This window comes from Hyla sarda, unplaced genomic scaffold (assembly GCF_029499605.1).
Source record: "Hyla sarda isolate aHylSar1 unplaced genomic scaffold, aHylSar1.hap1 scaffold_153, whole genome shotgun sequence".
Lineage (NCBI taxonomy): Eukaryota > Metazoa > Chordata > Amphibia > Anura > Hylidae > Hyla > Hyla sarda.
Genome location: NW_026608165.1, coordinates 196,945 through 210,618, shown reverse-complemented (window position 1 = coordinate 210,618; position 13,674 = coordinate 196,945). Strand labels below are relative to the sequence as shown.

At 46.0% G+C, this 13,674-nt stretch overlaps 6 non-coding genes across 6 annotated transcripts; all 6 read right to left on the bottom strand.

The window, feature by feature from the left end:
* Positions 1–864: 864 nt before the first annotated feature.
* On the bottom strand, positions 865–1,055 carry LOC130309441 (U2 spliceosomal RNA). The gene has a single exon (XR_008858107.1). It is a non-coding gene; the product is annotated as a U2 spliceosomal RNA (small nuclear RNA).
* Positions 1,056–3,149: 2,094 nt separating this feature from the next.
* LOC130309439 (U2 spliceosomal RNA) lies at positions 3,150–3,340 on the bottom strand. The gene has a single exon (XR_008858105.1). It is a non-coding gene; the product is annotated as a U2 spliceosomal RNA (small nuclear RNA).
* A 2,090-nt stretch (positions 3,341–5,430) lies between these two features.
* On the bottom strand, positions 5,431–5,621 carry LOC130309438 (U2 spliceosomal RNA). The gene has a single exon (XR_008858104.1). It is a non-coding gene; the product is annotated as a U2 spliceosomal RNA (small nuclear RNA).
* Positions 5,622–7,715: 2,094 nt separating this feature from the next.
* LOC130309437 (U2 spliceosomal RNA) lies at positions 7,716–7,906 on the bottom strand. Its single transcript, XR_008858103.1, has one exon. It is a non-coding gene; the product is annotated as a U2 spliceosomal RNA (small nuclear RNA).
* A 2,090-nt stretch (positions 7,907–9,996) lies between these two features.
* Positions 9,997–10,187, bottom strand: LOC130309436 (U2 spliceosomal RNA). Its single transcript, XR_008858102.1, has one exon. It is a non-coding gene; the product is annotated as a U2 spliceosomal RNA (small nuclear RNA).
* Positions 10,188–12,279: 2,092 nt separating this feature from the next.
* On the bottom strand, positions 12,280–12,470 carry LOC130309435 (U2 spliceosomal RNA). Its single transcript, XR_008858101.1, has one exon. It is a non-coding gene; the product is annotated as a U2 spliceosomal RNA (small nuclear RNA).
* Between the last annotated feature and the right edge of the window lie 1,204 nt (positions 12,471–13,674).

The following is a 13,674-nucleotide window of genomic DNA, read 5'->3' as shown; positions in this document are numbered from 1 at the left end:
TACAACATTATACATAGGTGCTGAATACATAAAAAGCGACTGTTCAGCGACAGACAAGTCGCATCGGCTGAAAGTAGGCCAGAATGTCAGTCCATGTTGGAGCAGGTTTAGATACAGTCTAAAGTATAGATCTCAAAGTCTGTGCACAGAATTTAGCAAGGGCCTCGCACCTTCTGATGCATCAGGTAGGTGCACAATAGCATAGCCTAACCCTCTGTACTTTGGTCTATATTGATGCAGGACATAGACAGCCAGCTGATGACCAATCCATTAGTGCAATGGATGGCTGGAAGCATTTGTCTTTGCCTTTGCAATACCACAGAAGCAATGCATGGTCAATGTACAGCAATGACACACCTGTGTGAACAGCCAGGAGACCCCCCCCCCCCCCCCATGTTATGTTACATAGTTACATAGTTAGTACGGTCGAAAAAAGACATATGTCCATCAAGTTCAACCAGGGAATTAAGGGGTAGGGGTGTGGCGCGATATTGGGGAAGGGATGAGATTTTATATTTCTACATAAGCATTAATCTTATTTTGTCAATTAGGAACATTCAGCACCCACCCGCTATCAAGGCAGCTGCCTATCATGTCATGCCCTACCTGCACAGGTGTGCTGGCTACTCAAATGATCCAATTAAGGAGGCCATTTAGTCAGCAGCAGCAGAAGTCCTGTGCCTGGACGCTCCAACAGCGGCCAGACACAAGCAGAAGCAGAAGCAGAAGAAGCAGCAGCAGCACCACCTTTTGTTTTTTGGCTGCAGCAGCAGCAAGGCCCACAGGGCTGGCTAGCTGGCTAGCTGGCTAGCCAGCAAGCAGGTAGCAATGAAAGTAGGAATCTTTCTTTTTAACCCTGTAAGGGGGTGGTGCACTGTACCCGAAGATACTGCCATATCGGGTCAATGCATAGGGCGACGGAAGCAAGCTTCGAAATCGGCCCCCGTTCTCAAAAATCCATTTAATATATGGTCCCCAGATAGGGGACGTATCAGATATTAAACTGATAAGAACAGATACTACACTTGATCTTAGCCAAAAGGCCGAGAAGCGATAACCGTGAAAGGGGCGGGCCCAACAAGGTGCCCTTCATGGGCACTATCACTGCTTGCTGTCAGGGAGGCTGCCAGACAATTTTCCATGCACACTCTGGGCTGGGGGGCAGTCAACCACCAGTACACACAGCAGAACCTAAACCCATACCATTATTGCTAAGCAGAAAGACAGGGGCCCATTGCACTCCCACGGGGCCTTTTTAAATGCAATCCATAACCCGGATTTGCCAGGAACCCTTCTTACTCCTCCTACTTGCATGTGACACTGGGCTTAGGATCTGCATAGGAAACACACACACAAGCACACACCTACCTTTGTTGCCTGCAGATGCCTCCTTGGCTGTCCCCAAACGGTATCAAACCAACACCCACGGGAAGCTGTAAGCATAGAGGACATGCCTGCACCCCATTGGACTTACCTGTGTGGGTTAAATCCGGGTTATTTGACAACCTATGGCGGTGATGGTTCTGCTCAGGCAGAGCAGTGCTGATGCTCCTCATAAAGCTGTCGCTGCTGTGAAGGTTCTAGGTGACATCACAAATCCCTATGGTTACATACACAACAAAGCTGGGTTGTTGTTGTTTACACTCTGCAAGGCCTGTGGAAGTGAGTGACATCATAGCACTGTAGTTCTGAGGGTTCTAGATGGATGCAACAATCTCCTGTTGCTTCTATGAAGGCCATAATAGACGACATCACCAAACAGCTCCATAGTCACATACACAGCAAAGGAGAGATGTTGTTTACACCTAGTGATGTCAGTGGTATTGAGTGACATCACAGCACAGTGCTAAGGCTCCTGGGCCTGGACACAGCAGCGGCTGCAATATCTCAACGGAGAATACGTTTATATATATGTGTGTGTGTGCGCGTATATATATATATATATATATATATATATATATATATATATATATTTCTCCGCCGAAATCACTTTTAAACCCATTTCCACCTTTTTTTCCCTTCTCTTCCTCTTACTTTTTTTTCACGTTTTTTTACGTTTTTCTCCTTTTCGCCTCTTTTCTGGGCGTATTATTCTTCTTTTTCTTCTTTTTTTTCGTCTAATGCATACCCCATCAGTGCAGCAATGCTTATTCAATACCGCCAGCAGATGGAGACACTGGGGGATAATTTTCTAAGGATTTATACTGATTTTTCCTGTCTGAATTTGTCGCACAGAAAGTTGCAGGCCAAATATGTGTGACATTTCTGCGACTTTAGCTTCTAGAGCATTTTTACAACATTATACATAGGTGCTGAATACATAAAAAGCGACTGTTCAGCGACAGACAAGTCGCATCGGCTGAAAGTAGGCCAGAATGTCAGTCCATGTTGGAGCAGGTTTAGATACAGTCTAAAGTATAGATCTCAAAGTCTGTGCACAGAATTTAGCAAGGGCCTCGCACCTTCTGATGCATCAGGTAGGTGCACAATAGCATAGCCTAACCCTCTGTACTTTGGTCTATATTGATGCGGGACATAGACAGCCAGCTGATGACCAATCCATTAGTGCAATGGATGGCTGGAAGCATTTGTCTTTGCCTTTGCAATACCACAGAAGCAATGCATGGTCAATGTACAGCAATGACACACCTGTGTGAACAGCCAGGAGACCCCCCCCCCCCCCCCCATGTTATGTTACATAGTTACATAGTTAGTACGGTCGAAAAAAGACATATGTCCATCAAGTTCAACCAGGGAATTAAGGGGTAGCGGTGTGGCGCGATATTGGGGAAGGGATGAGATTTTATATTTCTTCATAAGCATTAATCTTATTTTGTCAATTAGGAACATTCAGCACCCACCCGCTATCAAGGCAGCTGCCTATCATGTCATGCCCTACCTGCACAGGTGTGCTGGCTACTCAAATGATCCAATTAAGGAGGCCATTTAGTCAGCAGCAGCAGAAGTCCTGTGCCTGGACGCTCCAACAGCGGCCAGACACAAGCAGAAGCAGAAGCAGCAGAAGCAGCAGCAGCACCACCTTTTGTTTTTTGGCTGCAGCAGCAGCAAGGCCCACAGGGCTGGCTAGCTGGCTAGCCAGCAAGCAGGTAGCAATGAAAGTAGGAATCTTTCTTTTTAACCCTGTAAGGGGGTGGTGCACTGTACCCGAAGATACTGCCATATCGGGTCAATGCATAGGGCGACGGAAGCAAGCTTCGAAATCGGCCCCCGTTCTCAAAAATCCATTTAATATATGGTCCCCAGATAGGGGACGTATCAGATATTAAACTGATAAGAACAGATACTACACTTGATCTTAGCCAAAAGGCCGAGAAGCGATAACCGTGAAAGGGGCGGGCCCAACAAGGTGCCCTTCATGGGCACTATCACTGCTTGCTGTCAGGGAGGCTGCCAGACAATTTTCCATGCACACTCTGGGCTGGGGGGCAGTCAACCACCAGTACACACAGCAGAACCTAAACCCATACCATTATTGCTAAGCAGCAAGACAGGGGCCCATTGCACTCCCACGGGGCCTTTTTAAATGCAATCCATAACCCGGATTTGCCAGGAACCCTTCTTACTCCTCCTACTTGCATGTGACACTGGGCTTAGGATCTGCATAGGAAACACACACACAAGCACACACCTACCTTTGTTGCCTGCAGATGCCTCCTTGGCTGTCCCCAAACGGTATCAAACCAACACCCACGGGAAGCTGTAAGCATAGAGGACATGCCTGCACCCCATTGGACTTACCTGTGTGGGTTAAATCCGGGTTATTTGACAACCTATGGCGGTGATGGTTCTGCTCAGGCAGAGCAGTGCTGATGCTCCTCATAAAGCTGTCGCTGCTGTGAAGGTTCTAGGTGACATCACAAATCCCTATGGTTACATACACAACAAAGCTGGGTTGTTGTTGTTTACACTCTGCAAGGCCTGTGGAAGTGAGTGACATCATAGCACTGTAGTTCTGAGGGTTCTAGATGGATGCAACAATCTCCTGTTGCTTCTATGAAGGCCATAATAGACGACATCACCAAACAGCTCCATAGTCACATACACAGCAAAGGAGAGATGTTGTTTACACCTAGTGATGTCAGTGGTATTGAGTGACATCACAGCACAGTGCTAAGGCTCCTGGGCCTGGACACAGCAGCGGCTGCAATATCTCAATGGAGAATACGTTTATATATATGTGTGTGTGTGCGCGTATATATATATATATATATATATATATATATATATATATATATTTCTCCGCCGAAATCACTTTTAAACCCATTTCCACCTTTTTTTCCCTTCTCTTCCTCTTACTTTTTTTTCACGTTTTTTTACGTTTTTCTCCTTTTCGCCTCTTTTCTGGGCGTATTATTCTTCTTTTTCTTCTTTTTTTTCGTCTAATGCATACCCCATCAGTGCAGCAATGCTTATTCAATATCGCCAGCAGATGGAGACACTGGGGGATAATTTTCTAAGGATTTATACTGATTTTTCCTGTCTGAATTTGTCGCACAGAAAGTTGCAGGCCAAATATGTGTGACATTTCTGCGACTTTAGCTTCTAGAGCATTTTTACAACATTATACATAGGTGCTGAATACATAAAAAGCGACTGTTCAGCGACAGACAAGTCGCATCGGCTGAAAGTAGGCCAGAATGTCAGTCCATGTTGGAGCAGGTTTAGATACAGTCTAAAGTATAGATCTCAAAGTCTGTGCACAGAATTTAGCAAGGGCCTCGCACCTTCTGATGCATCAGGTAGGTGCACAATAGCATAGCCTAACCCTCTGTACTTTGGTCTATATTGATGCGGGACATAGACAGCCAGCTGATGACCAATCCATTAGTGCAATGGATGGCTGGAAGCATTTGTCTTTGCCTTTGCAATACCACAGAAGCAATGCATGGTCAATGTACAGCAATGACACACCTGTGTGAACAGCCAGGAGACCCCCCCCCCCCCCCATGTTATGTTACATAGTTACATAGTTAGTACGGTCGAAAAAAGACATATGTCCATCAAGTTCAACCAGGGAATTAAGGGGTAGGGGTGTGGCGCGATATTGGGGAAGGGATGAGATTTTATATTTCTTCATAAGCATTAATCTTATTTTGTCAATTAGGAACATTCAGCACCCACCCGCTATCAAGGCAGCTGCCTATCATGTCATGCCCTACCTGCACAGGTGTGCTGGCTACTCAAATGATCCAATTAAGGAGGCCATTTAGTCAGCAGCAGCAGAAGTCCTGTGCCTGGACGCTCCAACAGCGGCCAGACACAAGCAGAAGCAGAAGCAGCAGAAGCAGCAGCAGCACCACCTTTTGTTTTTTGGCTGCAGCAGCAGCAAGGCCCACAGGGCTGGCTAGCTGGCTAGCCAGCAAGCAGGTAGCAATGAAAGTAGGAATCTTTCTTTTTAACCCTGTAAGGGGGTGGTGCACTGTACCCGAAGATACTGCCATATCGGGTCAATGCATAGGGCGACGGAAGCAAGCTTCGAAATCGGCCCCCGTTCTCAAAAATCCATTTAATATATGGTCCCCAGATAGGGGACGTATCAGATATTAAACTGATAAGAACAGATACTACACTTGATCTTAGCCAAAAGGCCGAGAAGCGATAACCGTGAAAGGGGCGGGCCCAACAAGGTGCCCTTCATGGGCACTATCACTGCTTGCTGTCAGGGAGGCTGCCAGACAATTTTCCATGCACACTCTGGGCTGGGGGGCAGTCAACCACCAGTACACACAGCAGAACCTAAACCCATACCATTATTGCTAAGCAGCAAGACAGGGGCCCATTGCACTCCCACGGGGCCTTTTTAAATGCAATCCATAACCCGGATTTGCCAGGAACCCTTCTTACTCCTCCTACTTGCATGTGACACTGGGCTTAGGATCTGCATAGGAAACACACACACAAGCACACACCTACCTTTGTTGCCTGCAGATGCCTCCTTGGCTGTCCCCAAACGGTATCAAACCAACACCCACGGGAAGCTGTAAGCATAGAGGACATGCCTGCACCCCATTGGACTTACCTGTGTGGGTTAAATCCGGGTTATTTGACAACCTATGGCGGTGATGGTTCTGCTCAGGCAGAGCAGTGCTGATGCTCCTCATAAAGCTGTCGCTGCTGTGAAGGTTCTAGGTGACATCACAAATCCCTATGGTTACATACACAACAAAGCTGGGTTGTTGTTGTTTACACTCTGCAAGGCCTGTGGAAGTGAGTGACATCATAGCACTGTAGTTCTGAGGGTTCTAGATGGATGCAACAATCTCCTGTTGCTTCTATGAAGGCCATAATAGACGACATCACCAAACAGCTCCATAGTCACATACACAGCAAAGGAGAGATGTTGTTTACACCTAGTGATGTCAGTGGTATTGAGTGACATCACAGCACAGTGCTAAGGCTCCTGGGCCTGGACACAGCAGCGGCTGCAATATCTCAACGGAGAATACGTTTATATATATGTGTGTGTGTGCGCGTATATATATATATATATATATATATATATATATATATATATATATTTCTCCGCCGAAATCACTTTTAAACCCATTTCCACCTTTTTTTCCCTTCTCTTCCTCTTACTTTTTTTTCACGTTTTTTTACGTTTTTCTCCTTTTCGCCTCTTTTCTGGGCGTATTATTCTTCTTTTTCTTCTTTTTTTTCGTCTAATGCATACCCCATCAGTGCAGCAATGCTTATTCAATACCGCCAGCAGATGGAGACACTGGGGGATAATTTTCTAAGGATTTATACTGATTTTTCCTGTCTGAATTTGTCGCACAGAAAGTTGCAGGCCAAATATGTGTGACATTTCTGCGACTTTAGCTTCTAGAGCATTTTTACAACATTATACATAGGTGCTGAATACATAAAAAGCGACTGTTCAGCGACAGACAAGTCGCATCGGCTGAAAGTAGGCCAGAATGTCAGTCCATGTTGGAGCAGGTTTAGATACAGTCTAAAGTATAGATCTCAAAGTCTGTGCACAGAATTTAGCAAGGGCCTCGCACCTTCTGATGCATCAGGTAGGTGCACAATAGCATAGCCTAACCCTCTGTACTTTGGTCTATATTGATGCGGGACATAGACAGCCAGCTGATGACCAATCCATTAGTGCAATGGATGGCTGGAAGCATTTGTCTTTGCCTTTGCAATACCACAGAAGCAATGCATGGTCAATGTACAGCAATGACACACCTGTGTGAACAGCCAGGAGACCCCCCCCCCCCCCCCCATGTTATGTTACATAGTTACATAGTTAGTACGGTCGAAAAAAGACATATGTCCATCAAGTTCAACCAGGGAATTAAGGGGTAGCGGTGTGGCGCGATATTGGGGAAGGGATGAGATTTTATATTTCTTCATAAGCATTAATCTTATTTTGTCAATTAGGAACATTCAGCACCCACCCGCTATCAAGGCAGCTGCCTATCATGTCATGCCCTACCTGCACAGGTGTGCTGGCTACTCAAATGATCCAATTAAGGAGGCCATTTAGTCAGCAGCAGCAGAAGTCCTGTGCCTGGACGCTCCAACAGCGGCCAGACACAAGCAGAAGCAGAAGCAGCAGAAGCAGCAGCAGCACCACCTTTTGTTTTTTGGCTGCAGCAGCAGCAAGGCCCACAGGGCTGGCTAGCTGGCTAGCCAGCAAGCAGGTAGCAATGAAAGTAGGAATCTTTCTTTTTAACCCTGTAAGGGGGTGGTGCACTGTACCCGAAGATACTGCCATATCGGGTCAATGCATAGGGCGACGGAAGCAAGCTTCGAAATCGGCCCCCGTTCTCAAAAATCCATTTAATATATGGTCCCCAGATAGGGGACGTATCAGATATTAAACTGATAAGAACAGATACTACACTTGATCTTAGCCAAAAGGCCGAGAAGCGATAACCGTGAAAGGGGCGGGCCCAACAAGGTGCCCTTCATGGGCACTATCACTGCTTGCTGTCAGGGAGGCTGCCAGACAATTTTCCATGCACACTCTGGGCTGGGGGGCAGTCAACCACCAGTACACACAGCAGAACCTAAACCCATACCATTATTGCTAAGCAGCAAGACAGGGGCCCATTGCACTCCCACGGGGCCTTTTTAAATGCAATCCATAACCCGGATTTGCCAGGAACCCTTCTTACTCCTCCTACTTGCATGTGACACTGGGCTTAGGATCTGCATAGGAAACACACACACAAGCACACACCTACCTTTGTTGCCTGCAGATGCCTCCTTGGCTGTCCCCAAACGGTATCAAACCAACACCCACGGGAAGCTGTAAGCATAGAGGACATGCCTGCACCCCATTGGACTTACCTGTGTGGGTTAAATCCGGGTTATTTGACAACCTATGGCGGTGATGGTTCTGCTCAGGCAGAGCAGTGCTGATGCTCCTCATAAAGCTGTCGCTGCTGTGAAGGTTCTAGGTGACATCACAAATCCCTATGGTTACATACACAACAAAGCTGGGTTGTTGTTGTTTACACTCTGCAAGGCCTGTGGAAGTGAGTGACATCATAGCACTGTAGTTCTGAGGGTTCTAGATGGATGCAACAATCTCCTGTTGCTTCTATGAAGGCCATAATAGACGACATCACCAAACAGCTCCATAGTCACATACACAGCAAAGGAGAGATGTTGTTTACACCTAGTGATGTCAGTGGTATTGAGTGACATCACAGCACAGTGCTAAGGCTCCTGGGCCTGGACACAGCAGCGGCTGCAATATCTCAATGGAGAATACGTTTATATATATGTGTGTGTGTGCGCGTATATATATATATATATATATATATATATATATATATATATATTTCTCCGCCGAAATCACTTTTAAACCCATTTCCACCTTTTTTTCCCTTCTCTTCCTCTTACTTTTTTTTCACGTTTTTTTACGTTTTTCTCCTTTTCGCCTCTTTTCTGGGCGTATTATTCTTCTTTTTCTTCTTTTTTTTCGTCTAATGCATACCCCATCAGTGCAGCAATGCTTATTCAATATCGCCAGCAGATGGAGACACTGGGGGATAATTTTCTAAGGATTTATACTGATTTTTCCTGTCTGAATTTGTCGCACAGAAAGTTGCAGGCCAAATATGTGTGACATTTCTGCGACTTTAGCTTCTAGAGCATTTTTACAACATTATACATAGGTGCTGAATACATAAAAAGCGACTGTTCAGCGACAGACAAGTCGCATCGGCTGAAAGTAGGCCAGAATGTCAGTCCATGTTGGAGCAGGTTTAGATACAGTCTAAAGTATAGATCTCAAAGTCTGTGCACAGAATTTAGCAAGGGCCTCGCACCTTCTGATGCATCAGGTAGGTGCACAATAGCATAGCCTAACCCTCTGTACTTTGGTCTATATTGATGCGGGACATAGACAGCCAGCTGATGACCAATCCATTAGTGCAATGGATGGCTGGAAGCATTTGTCTTTGCCTTTGCAATACCACAGAAGCAATGCATGGTCAATGTACAGCAATGACACACCTGTGTGAACAGCCAGGAGACCCCCCCCCCCCCCCATGTTATGTTACATAGTTACATAGTTAGTACGGTCGAAAAAAGACATATGTCCATCAAGTTCAACCAGGGAATTAAGGGGTAGGGGTGTGGCGCGATATTGGGGAAGGGATGAGATTTTATATTTCTTCATAAGCATTAATCTTATTTTGTCAATTAGGAACATTCAGCACCCACCCGCTATCAAGGCAGCTGCCTATCATGTCATGCCCTACCTGCACAGGTGTGCTGGCTACTCAAATGATCCAATTAAGGAGGCCATTTAGTCAGCAGCAGCAGAAGTCCTGTGCCTGGACGCTCCAACAGCGGCCAGACACAAGCAGAAGCAGAAGCAGCAGAAGCAGCAGCAGCACCACCTTTTGTTTTTTGGCTGCAGCAGCAGCAAGGCCCACAGGGCTGGCTAGCTGGCTAGCCAGCAAGCAGGTAGCAATGAAAGTAGGAATCTTTCTTTTTAACCCTGTAAGGGGGTGGTGCACTGTACCCGAAGATACTGCCATATCGGGTCAATGCATAGGGCGACGGAAGCAAGCTTCGAAATCGGCCCCCGTTCTCAAAAATCCATTTAATATATGGTCCCCAGATAGGGGACGTATCAGATATTAAACTGATAAGAACAGATACTACACTTGATCTTAGCCAAAAGGCCGAGAAGCGATAACCGTGAAAGGGGCGGGCCCAACAAGGTGCCCTTCATGGGCACTATCACTGCTTGCTGTCAGGGAGGCTGCCAGACAATTTTCCATGCACACTCTGGGCTGGGGGGCAGTCAACCACCAGTACACACAGCAGAACCTAAACCCATACCATTATTGCTAAGCAGCAAGACAGGGGCCCATTGCACTCCCACGGGGCCTTTTTAAATGCAATCCATAACCCGGATTTGCCAGGAACCCTTCTTACTCCTCCTACTTGCATGTGACACTGGGCTTAGGATCTGCATAGGAAACACACACACAAGCACACACCTACCTTTGTTGCCTGCAGATGCCTCCTTGGCTGTCCCCAAACGGTATCAAACCAACACCCACGGGAAGCTGTAAGCATAGAGGACATGCCTGCACCCCATTGGACTTACCTGTGTGGGTTAAATCCGGGTTATTTGACAACCTATGGCGGTGATGGTTCTGCTCAGGCAGAGCAGTGCTGATGCTCCTCATAAAGCTGTCGCTGCTGTGAAGGTTCTAGGTGACATCACAAATCCCTATGGTTACATACACAACAAAGCTGGGTTGTTGTTGTTTACACTCTGCAAGGCCTGTGGAAGTGAGTGACATCATAGCACTGTAGTTCTGAGGGTTCTAGATGGATGCAACAATCTCCTGTTGCTTCTATGAAGGCCATAATAGACGACATCACCAAACAGCTCCATAGTCACATACACAGCAAAGGAGAGATGTTGTTTACACCTAGTGATGTCAGTGGTATTGAGTGACATCACAGCACAGTGCTAAGGCTCCTGGGCCTGGACACAGCAGCGGCTGCAATATCTCAACGGAGAATACGTTTATATATATGTGTGTGTGTGCGCGTATATATATATATATATATATATATATATATATATATATATTTCTCCGCCGAAATCACTTTTAAACCCATTTCCACCTTTTTTTCCCTTCTCTTCCTCTTACTTTTTTTTCACGTTTTTTTACGTTTTTCTCCTTTTCGCCTCTTTTCTGGGCGTATTATTCTTCTTTTTCTTCTTTTTTTTCGTCTAATGCATACCCCATCAGTGCAGCAATGCTTATTCAATACCGCCAGCAGATGGAGACACTGGGGGATAATTTTCTAAGGATTTATACTGATTTTTCCTGTCTGAATTTGCCGCACAGAAAGTTGCAGGCCAAATATGTGTGACATTTCTGCGACTTTAGCTTCTAGAGCATTTTTACAACATTATACATAGGTGCTGAATACATAAAAAGCGACTGTTCAGCGACAGACAAGTCGCATCGGCTGAAAGTAGGCCAGAATGTCAGTCCATGTTGGAGCAGGTTTAGATACAGTCTAAAGTATAGATCTCAAAGTCTGTGCACAGAATTTAGCAAGGGCCTCGCACCTTCTGATGCATCAGGTAGGTGCACAATAGCATAGCCTAACCCTCTGTACTTTGGTCTATATTGATGCGGGACATAGACAGCCAGCTGATGACCAATCCATTAGTGCAATGGATGGCTGGAAGCATTTGTCTTTGCCTTTGCAATACCACAGAAGCAATGCATGGTCAATGTACAGCAATGACACACCTGTGTGAACAGCCAGGAGACCCCCCCCCCCCCATGTTATGTTACATAGTTACATAGTTAGTACGGTCGAAAAAAGACATATGTCCATCAAGTTCAACCAGGGAATTAAGGGGTAGGGGTGTGGCGCGATATTGGGGAAGGGATGAGATTTTATATTTCTTCATAAGCATTAATCTTATTTTGTCAATTAGGAACATTCAGCACCCACCCGCTATCAAGGCAGCTGCCTATCATGTCATGCCCTACCTGCACAGGTGTGCTGGCTACTCAAATGATCCAATTAAGGAGGCCATTTAGTCAGCAGCAGCAGAAGTCCTGTGCCTGGACGCTCCAACAGCGGCCAGACACAAGCAGAAGCAGAAGCAGCAGAAGCAGCAGCAGCAGCAGCACCACCTTTTGTTTTTTGGCTGCAGCAGCAGCAAGGCCCACAGGGCTGGCTAGCTGGCTAGCCAGCAAGCAGGTAGCAATGAAAGTAGGAATCTTTCTTTTTAACCCTGTAAGGGGGTGGTGCACTGTACCCGAAGATACTGCCATATCGGGTCAATGCATAGGGCGACGGAAGCAAGCTTCGAAATCGGCCCCCGTTCTCAAAAATCCATTTAATATATGGTCCCCAGATAGGGGACGTATCAGATATTAAACTGATAAGAACAGATACTACACTTGATCTTAGCCAAAAGGCCGAGAAGCGATAACCGTGAAAGGGGCGGGCCCAACAAGGTGCCCTTCATGGGCACTATCACTGCTTGCTGTCAGGGAGGCTGCCAGACAATTTTCCATGCACACTCTGGGCTGGGGGGCAGTCAACCACCAGTACACACAGCAGAACCTAAACCCATACCATTATTGCTAAGCAGCAAGACAGGGGCCCATTGCACTCCCACGGGGCCTTTTTAAATGCAATCCATAATCCGGATTTGCCAGGAACCCTTCTTACTCCTCCTACTTGCATGTGACACTGGGCTTAGGATCTGCATAGGAAACACACACACAAGCACACACCTACCTTTGTTGCCTGCAGATGCCTCCTTGGCTGTCCCCAAACGGTATCAAACCAACACCCACGGGAAGCTGTAAGCATAGAGGACATGCCTGCACCCCATTGGACTTACCTGTGTGGGTTAAATCCGGGTTATTTGACAACCTATGGCGGTGATGGTTCTGCTCAGGCAGAGCAGTGCTGATGCTCCTCATAAAGCTGTCGCTGCTGTGAAGGTTCTAGGTGACATCACAAATCAATATGGTTACATACACAACAAAGCTGGGTTGTTGTTGTTTACACTCTGCAAGGCCTGTGGAAGTGAGTGACATCATAGCACTGTAGTTCTGAGGGTTCTAGATGGATGCAACAATCTCCTGTTGCTTCTATGAAGGCCATAATAGACGACATCACCAAACAGCTCCATAGTCACATACACAGCAAAGGAGAGATGTTGTTTACACCTAGTGATGTCAGTGGTATTGAGTGACATCACAGCACAGTGCTAAGGCTCCTGGGCCTGGACACAGCAGCGGCTGCAATATCTCAACGGAGAATACGTTTATATATATGTGTGTGTGTGCGCGTATATATATATATATATATATATATATATATATATATATATATATATATTTCTCCGCCGAAATCACTTTTAAACCCATTTCCACCTTTTTTTCCCTTCTCTTCCTCTTACTTTTTTTTCACGTTTTTTTACGTTTTTCTCCTTTTCGCCTCTTTTCTGGGCGTATTATTCTTCTTTTTCTTCTTTTTTTTCGTCTAATGCATACCCCATCAGTGCAGCAATGCTTATTCAATACCGCCAGCAGATGGAGACACTGGGGGATAATTTTCTAAGGATTTATACTGATTTTTCCTGTCTGAATTTGTCGCACAGAAAGTTGCAGGCCAAATATG